A 7,125-nucleotide genomic window follows, 5' to 3' on the forward strand; every position below is an offset into this window, starting at 1 on the left:
GGTTATTCTGTAAATGCACTACAATTCAGCCATATGAGACTTGACGCAGGATTAATATTGGTAACTTCAACCCATGTCAGATTTAAGAATATTCAATACCTGATTGAACAGACAGTACCAACACATACATAAGCATAATAATACAGCCTGTATCACATTTTTGACACTTCATCCAAAGCTTTGCCTTGAAAAATTTAAACAGGCCTAAAAACAGGAAATGCTAGCTGAAGTGGATGGTCACAGTCACTTGCATTACTTATCAAGAGAAGAGAGGGAGGCAGGAGGATAGGGGGTTTCTTCAACCTACACCCATCTATCCACTCTCTCTCTCCCCCTACACCCACATCTCTCCATACAAGTCCAATCTGTCAACTTTCAGTAAAAACCACACTTGAAGCAAATGTAAACATTGAATTAAACCGATTTAATCAAAGGGCAGTTGAACAAGTGTGAGCAAAATTCAGTATTAGGGGGATAAGGCAGTTGACCAACAGCATAACAACTTCCCCTAATGTATCCTGGAGAGAAAGCGATAGCAAGATAATACCACACACCATGAGAGAAATTGGAGAGACACACCTTGTGAGCATCATGCCTAACAGGAAGTATAAAGAAGAGACTTTCCGTGACTGAACTGTGTGAATGGTCCTGTCGGTTGGTTGCTGTGTGTGTGTGTGTGTGTGCGTGTGTGTGTGTGTGTGTGTGTGTGTGTGTGTGTGTGTGTGTGTGTGTGTGTGTGTGTGTGTGTGTGTGTGTGTGTGTGTGTGTGTGTGTGTGTGTGTGTGTGTGTGTGTGTGAGCGAGCGAGCGAGGGGGGATCAGTAAGTAGTATTAGACTGATTCCGTATCATTGATCATCAACCTACCAACAGGGGGTATATACAGATGTAGGATCTTGGTTTGATCATTTTCTCACAGCAGGAAAAGAATCCTGCAGAAACAGAAAAATTGAATTATTGTGTGGATTATAATTAATTGTAATTTTCCTAAGGGTTGATACGTTTTTAGTTAGGACAAATCAAGTCTGACATTTTAAAGTGGAAATTCCAAACTTTAGAAGCCTTTTTAAACCTCGAACATGACTACTGCAAAAGTCATGTTCACAATTGAAGAGTATTGCCTACGTCTACCTTTCAGTGAGAAGGAAAGGATCTTGGTGACATATACCCATACCAATAAAAAGGCTTATTTCTAATTTACGGAACATTAAGAACACACACACAAACATGTAAGCCGAGACTATAGCTTAATTAGATATTGTTGCATATGTAAGCATAGCCAAGTGCCAGATGGGTAACCATTTACAGTAACCGCTGTTCATTATTACTCAGTCAATAAACATCATCAGCCGGCAAAAGATCTAGCTAAGCTGACCTTTCTGCAGCAAGTAGCAAGCAGCTTAATCTTATAGCAGGTTAAGGGACTAACTTACTTCCACTAGCTACTACTAGCTAACATGACAACAGCCAGTAACCAGTTAGAGCTAGTATGCCAGCCTGCTAGCTAGTCAGTAGCCAGCTAGTGCAACCCAACTTTGTTCAGTTGTTGTTGAGTTTGTTATATTGGCATGCTAACTTCATAATATATTATGCATCAGCTAACATGAGTATTTTTATCTTCCTGTCACACTCACACAGTCTAATTATTCTTCTTCATCATCATCATCATCATCATCATCTTCTTCTTATATGATATAATGGCGGTCCATAAACAAACGTTAAGGTGCATGCTGCCACCTACTGTGCTGGAGTGTGTGGTCAATCACGGTTTACAACATTAGCTCCACATTTCTAAATCATCCTACCTAACTCAGTACTTTTGAGAAATAGTCTAATCCTTTTTTTGTGCTGCCAACCTAGGCTGTAAACACAGCCCCTAAGCCTCATGAATATTCTATGAGGCGGTGTGTGCTTCTGGGAATGAACAAAATGAGAAACCCAAATCAAAATTTTAATACATTTAGATGTTATTTATTTTCCACTATGGTGTGGTCTGCACAACGCATCACCGGGGGCAAACTACCTGTCCTCCATGACACCTACAGCAAGGCCAAAAAGATCAAGGACAACAAGCACCCAAGCCACTGCCTGTTCACACCGCTACTATCCAGAAGGCGAGGTCAGTACAGGTGCATCAAAGCTGGGACCGAGAGGCTGAAAAACAGCTTCTATCTCAAGGCCATCACACGGCTAAACAGCAATCACTAACTCAGAGAGGCTGGTGCCTTCATTGAGACCCAATCACTGGCCACCTTAAACGGATCACTAGTCACTTTAAAACAATGCCACTTTAATAATGTTTACATATCTTACATTACTCATATGTATATACTGTATTTTATACCATCTACTCCATCTTGCCTATGCCGCTCAGCCATCGCACATCCATATATTTATATGTACATATTCTCATTCACCCTTTTAGATGTGTGTGTATTAGGTAGTTGTTGGGGAATTGTTCAATTTACTTGTTAGATATTGCTGCACTATCGGAACTAGAAGCACAAGCATTCCAAAATTGGATTTACTTCCTTCAGATTGAAATACTGTCAAAACTACTGTCAGACTGATTTGTAATAGACTGTAATAGACCACAAATTTTAAAAAAGTAAACATTGGCAGTTGATTAAATAACTTGACATAGTGGGGTAACAAATGTTTTTTTATATCAAAATGGGGTTACAGGACAAAAGGTTTAGGAACCCCTGCTTTATCCTTTCCTCACTACTAGCTAACTATTGACAAAATTATCAGCAGAAAAATTCAGAAAAATTATCAGCAGCAATTCAAAATATCTAGTACAGTAACTGCTAGTGCTCTCCAACCTTGTTCCTGGATAACTACCTTCTTGCTCGAACCCAAGTTGTAACTATCTGATTCAGCTTATCAACCAGGTAATTATTAGAATCAGGTGAGCTAGATTAGGGTTGGAACAAAAACCTACAGGACTGTATAGACAGCAGCACATCTTTCACATGGCCCAGCGCTGCTCTTACTTAAACTATATGTATCATGGCACAAGGAGAGACCCAGATGCAGACACAGGAGGCAGATGGTTGGAGTCTTACAATATTTATTAATCCAATAGGGTAAGGCAAGAGAATGGTCGTGGACAGACATAAGGGTCATAACCAGTTCAGAGTCCAAAAGGTACTGAAGGGCAGGCAGTGTCAAGGCAGGCAGGCGGCAAAGTAGTCCAGAGTCAGGCAGCGGTCAAAACCGGGAAGACTATCAAAAAGAGAAGAGCAAAAGAAGAACGGTAAAAACACACTGGTTGACTTGACTAACATACAAGACGAACTGGCACAGAGAGACAGGAAACACAGGGATAAATACACTGGAGAAAATAAGCGACATCTGGAGGGGGTGGAGACAATCACAGGAGCAGGTGAAACAGATCAGGGTGTGACAATATGAGTCACATACTCACTCAATGGCTCAACATATGCCATTATCTATCACAGTAGACTTCAGCATTCAGCTATCGCAACACGCACTGTTGCCTTCACCTTAAATCATATGCACTCAGTCAATCACACATTCGATCATACATTTAATCACACATTGCCGGCACATGCATACCCATTTATATCCTACTTATATTAGATAATCAGAACAGTGCATCATCATTATGGTGTTTCACCAAAAGGTCCTTCACTCCTGCTCTGTCATTTGGAGTTTCTTCCTGCTGAGACTTCAATTTAATCCTTCACCTCAGCCATATCTGCAGATGGAGCTAAAGCTTCAATTTAACTCTGCACTCTAACTACCATTACTGTATTGCAATACATTTGACTTATCTGGTCGATGTTTCACCCTTCGTTGCCTTGTGGCAAAGCATTAAATCAAGGCTGAGACCTTGGGGTTGAATAGACTATACAACTGGAACATCTTAATCGCTTAAGGACACCCATGGACGATTTATATGACTCAAGGGCTCAGATACCAGTTACTTAGACCTGCTTTATGGTGACGTCTGGCAATAGAAAAGGTATCTCATTTGGGAATAATCATCAGAAAATAGAATTCCTAACAGTAGTTATAGGTTCGTCCAAAGAAATGTAAAAGGTCTATTACATATTAGGACAAGGCTTAAAAATCCTTCTTTAACCTGTCTCATCCCTTTCTTCTACACTGATTGAAGTGGATTTAACAAGTGACATCAATAAGGGATCATAACTTTCACCTGGATTTACCTGGTCAGTCTATGTATATTTGCAAGATGGGGCCAACAGAGAGGGTCGCCTCGCTTCTAGTCCTTAAGAAACTTTGCAGTTTTTATTTTTTTATGTATTATTTCTTACATTGTTAGCCAATAAAATCTTAAGTGTTATTACATACAGTCGGGAAGAACTATTGGATATCAGAGCAACGTCAACTTACCAGGACTACAACCAGTAATACGAATTGGAGTGGATCCTTTGTCTGAACCATCCAAGGCATTTAACTGTTTCCAGAGGCTGACCCAAAACAACGTCACCGCTGAAGAGGAAGACAGAGCAGCCTTCTGGTCAGACTTCAGAGGCGAACTCACCACCCACCGCTTCCAAGTATATTACTCTCTAATGTCCAGTCTCTAGATAACAAGGCAGACGAAATTAGGGCAAGGATTGCTTCCAGAGAGACATCAGGGATTGTAACATACTCTGTTTCATGGAAACATGGCTCTCTCGGGATATGCTGTCAGAGTCGGTACATCTACTGGGATTCTTTGTGCGTCGTGCCGACAGAAATAAACATCTCTCCGGGAAGAAGGAGGGCGGGAATGTATGTTTGATGATTAACTCATGGTGTAATTGTAACAACATACAGGAACTCAAGTCATTTTGTTCACCTGACCTTGAATTCCTCACAATCAAATGCCGACCGCATTATCTCCCAAGAGAATTCTCGTCGGTTATTGTCACAGTCATGTATGTCCCCCCCCATCAAGCCGATACCACGACAGCCCTCAAGGAACTTCACTGGACTCTATGCAAACTGGAAACCATATATCCTGAGGCTGCATTTATTGTAGCTGGGGATTTTAACAAAGCACATTTTAGAACAAGGCTACCTAAATTCTATCAGCATATTGTATGTAGCAGATTGTAGTACCCGCACTGGCAAAACATTGAATCACTGCTACTATAACTTCCGGGATGCATACCAGGCCCTCCCCCGCCCTCCTTTTTGCAAATCTGATCATGACTCAATTTTGCACCTCCCTTCCTATAGGCAGAAACGCAAACAGGATGTACCCGTGACAAGGACTATTCAACGCTGGTCTGATTGTTTTGATCATGTGGACTGGGACATGTTCTGGGTAGCCTCAGAGAATAATATCGATTTATACGCTGATTCGGTGAGTGAGTTTTGAAGGAAGAGCATAGGAGATGTTGTACCCACTGTGACTATTAAAACCTACCCCAACCAGAAACTGTGGATAGATGGCGACATTCACGCAAAACTGAAAGAATGAACCACCGCATTTAACCATGGAAAGGTGACCTGGAATATGGCCGAATACAAATAGTGTAGTTATTCCCTCCGCAAGGCAATCAAACAAGCGAAATGTCAGTATAGGGACAAAGTGGAGTTGCAATTCAACGGCTCAGACACGAGACGTATGTGGCAGGGACTACAGGCAATCACAGACTACAAAAAGAAAACCAGCCACGTCACAGACACCAACGTCTTGCTTCCAGACAAACTAAACACCTTCTTTGCCCGCTTTGAGGATATTACAGTGCCACCGATGTAGCCCACTACGAATGACTGTGGGCTCTCCTTCTCTGTGGCCAACATGAGTAAGACATTTAAACGTGTTAACCCTCACAAGGCTGCCGGCCCAGACAGCATTCCTAGCCGTGTCCTCAGGGTATGTGCAGCCCAGCTGGCTGGTGTGTTTACAGACATATTCAATCTCTCCCTATCCCAGTCTGCTGTCCCCACATACTTCAAGATGGCCACCATTGTTCCTGTACCCAAGAAGGCAAAGGTAACTGAACTAAATGACTATCGCCCCGTAGCACTCACTCCTGTCATCATGAAGTGCTTTGAGAGACTAGTCAAGGATCATATCACCTCCACCTTACCATAGACCCACTTCAATTTACATACTGCCCCAATAGGTCCACAGACGATGCAATCACCATCACACTGCACACTGCCCTATCCCTTCTGGACAAGAGGAATACCTATGTTAGAATGTTGTTCATTGACTACAGCTCAGCATTTATCACCAAATTACCCTCCAAGCTCATCATTAAGCTTGAGGCCCTGGGTCTCAACCCCTGTTTATGAAATTTCATTCCTATATGTTCATCAACCAACTCAATTCAACACTCTGCCCATTTCTAAGAATTTGTAAGATACTTATTTGCATAAAATGGACAGAAACCATTCTCAAAATCAATTAATAGTGTTTATTCTCGAGAGTACTGGTCATAGTACAATTTTCATCAGGTTATATACTAAAAATGACGTCATAGGTTTTAAAATGTCCTTCCTCCCCCTCATACAATGGTAGTATAGTTCACAAGCCTTCCCACATTGTCTACCACCTGTTAAATAATCTACTACTAGCCCAAGGTCTCTCCCCTCCCTGGGTAGAGACAGGATGTCTTGTAAGGAACACACTATTCCAGCCGGTCTGACGATAACTCCATTTGTTTCTAACAAGGAACAGACAGTCCTTGTTCTAATTCTTGATTATAATTACACACATTATATTCAGTACTATGATTATAATAAGACTCATACATCCATACAGTAACATAGTAGTATTCTGTTTAGTTATAGTTTTAAGCTAAATGTAATACATAATTTAGTCATTATTCATCAAAATCCCATAACAACCCCGCCCTGTGCAATTGGGTCCTGGACTTCCTGACGGGCCGCCCCCAGGTAGTGAAGGTAGGAAACAACATCTCCACTTCGCTGATCCTCAATACTGGGGCCCCACAAGGGTGCGTGCTCAGCCCCGTCCTGTACTCCCTGTTCACCCATGACTGCGTGGCCATGCACACCTCCAACTCGACGAGCTAGCCTATAGGGAGGGGGTGAGGGCACTCGGAGTGTGATGTCAGGAAAACAACCTCTCACTCAACGTCAACAAAGCAAAGGAGATGTTCGTGGACTATCCA

The sequence above is a fragment of the Oncorhynchus tshawytscha genome, linkage group LG02, assembly GCF_018296145.1.
Source record: "Oncorhynchus tshawytscha isolate Ot180627B linkage group LG02, Otsh_v2.0, whole genome shotgun sequence".
Taxonomy (NCBI): Eukaryota; Metazoa; Chordata; class Actinopteri; order Salmoniformes; family Salmonidae; genus Oncorhynchus; species Oncorhynchus tshawytscha.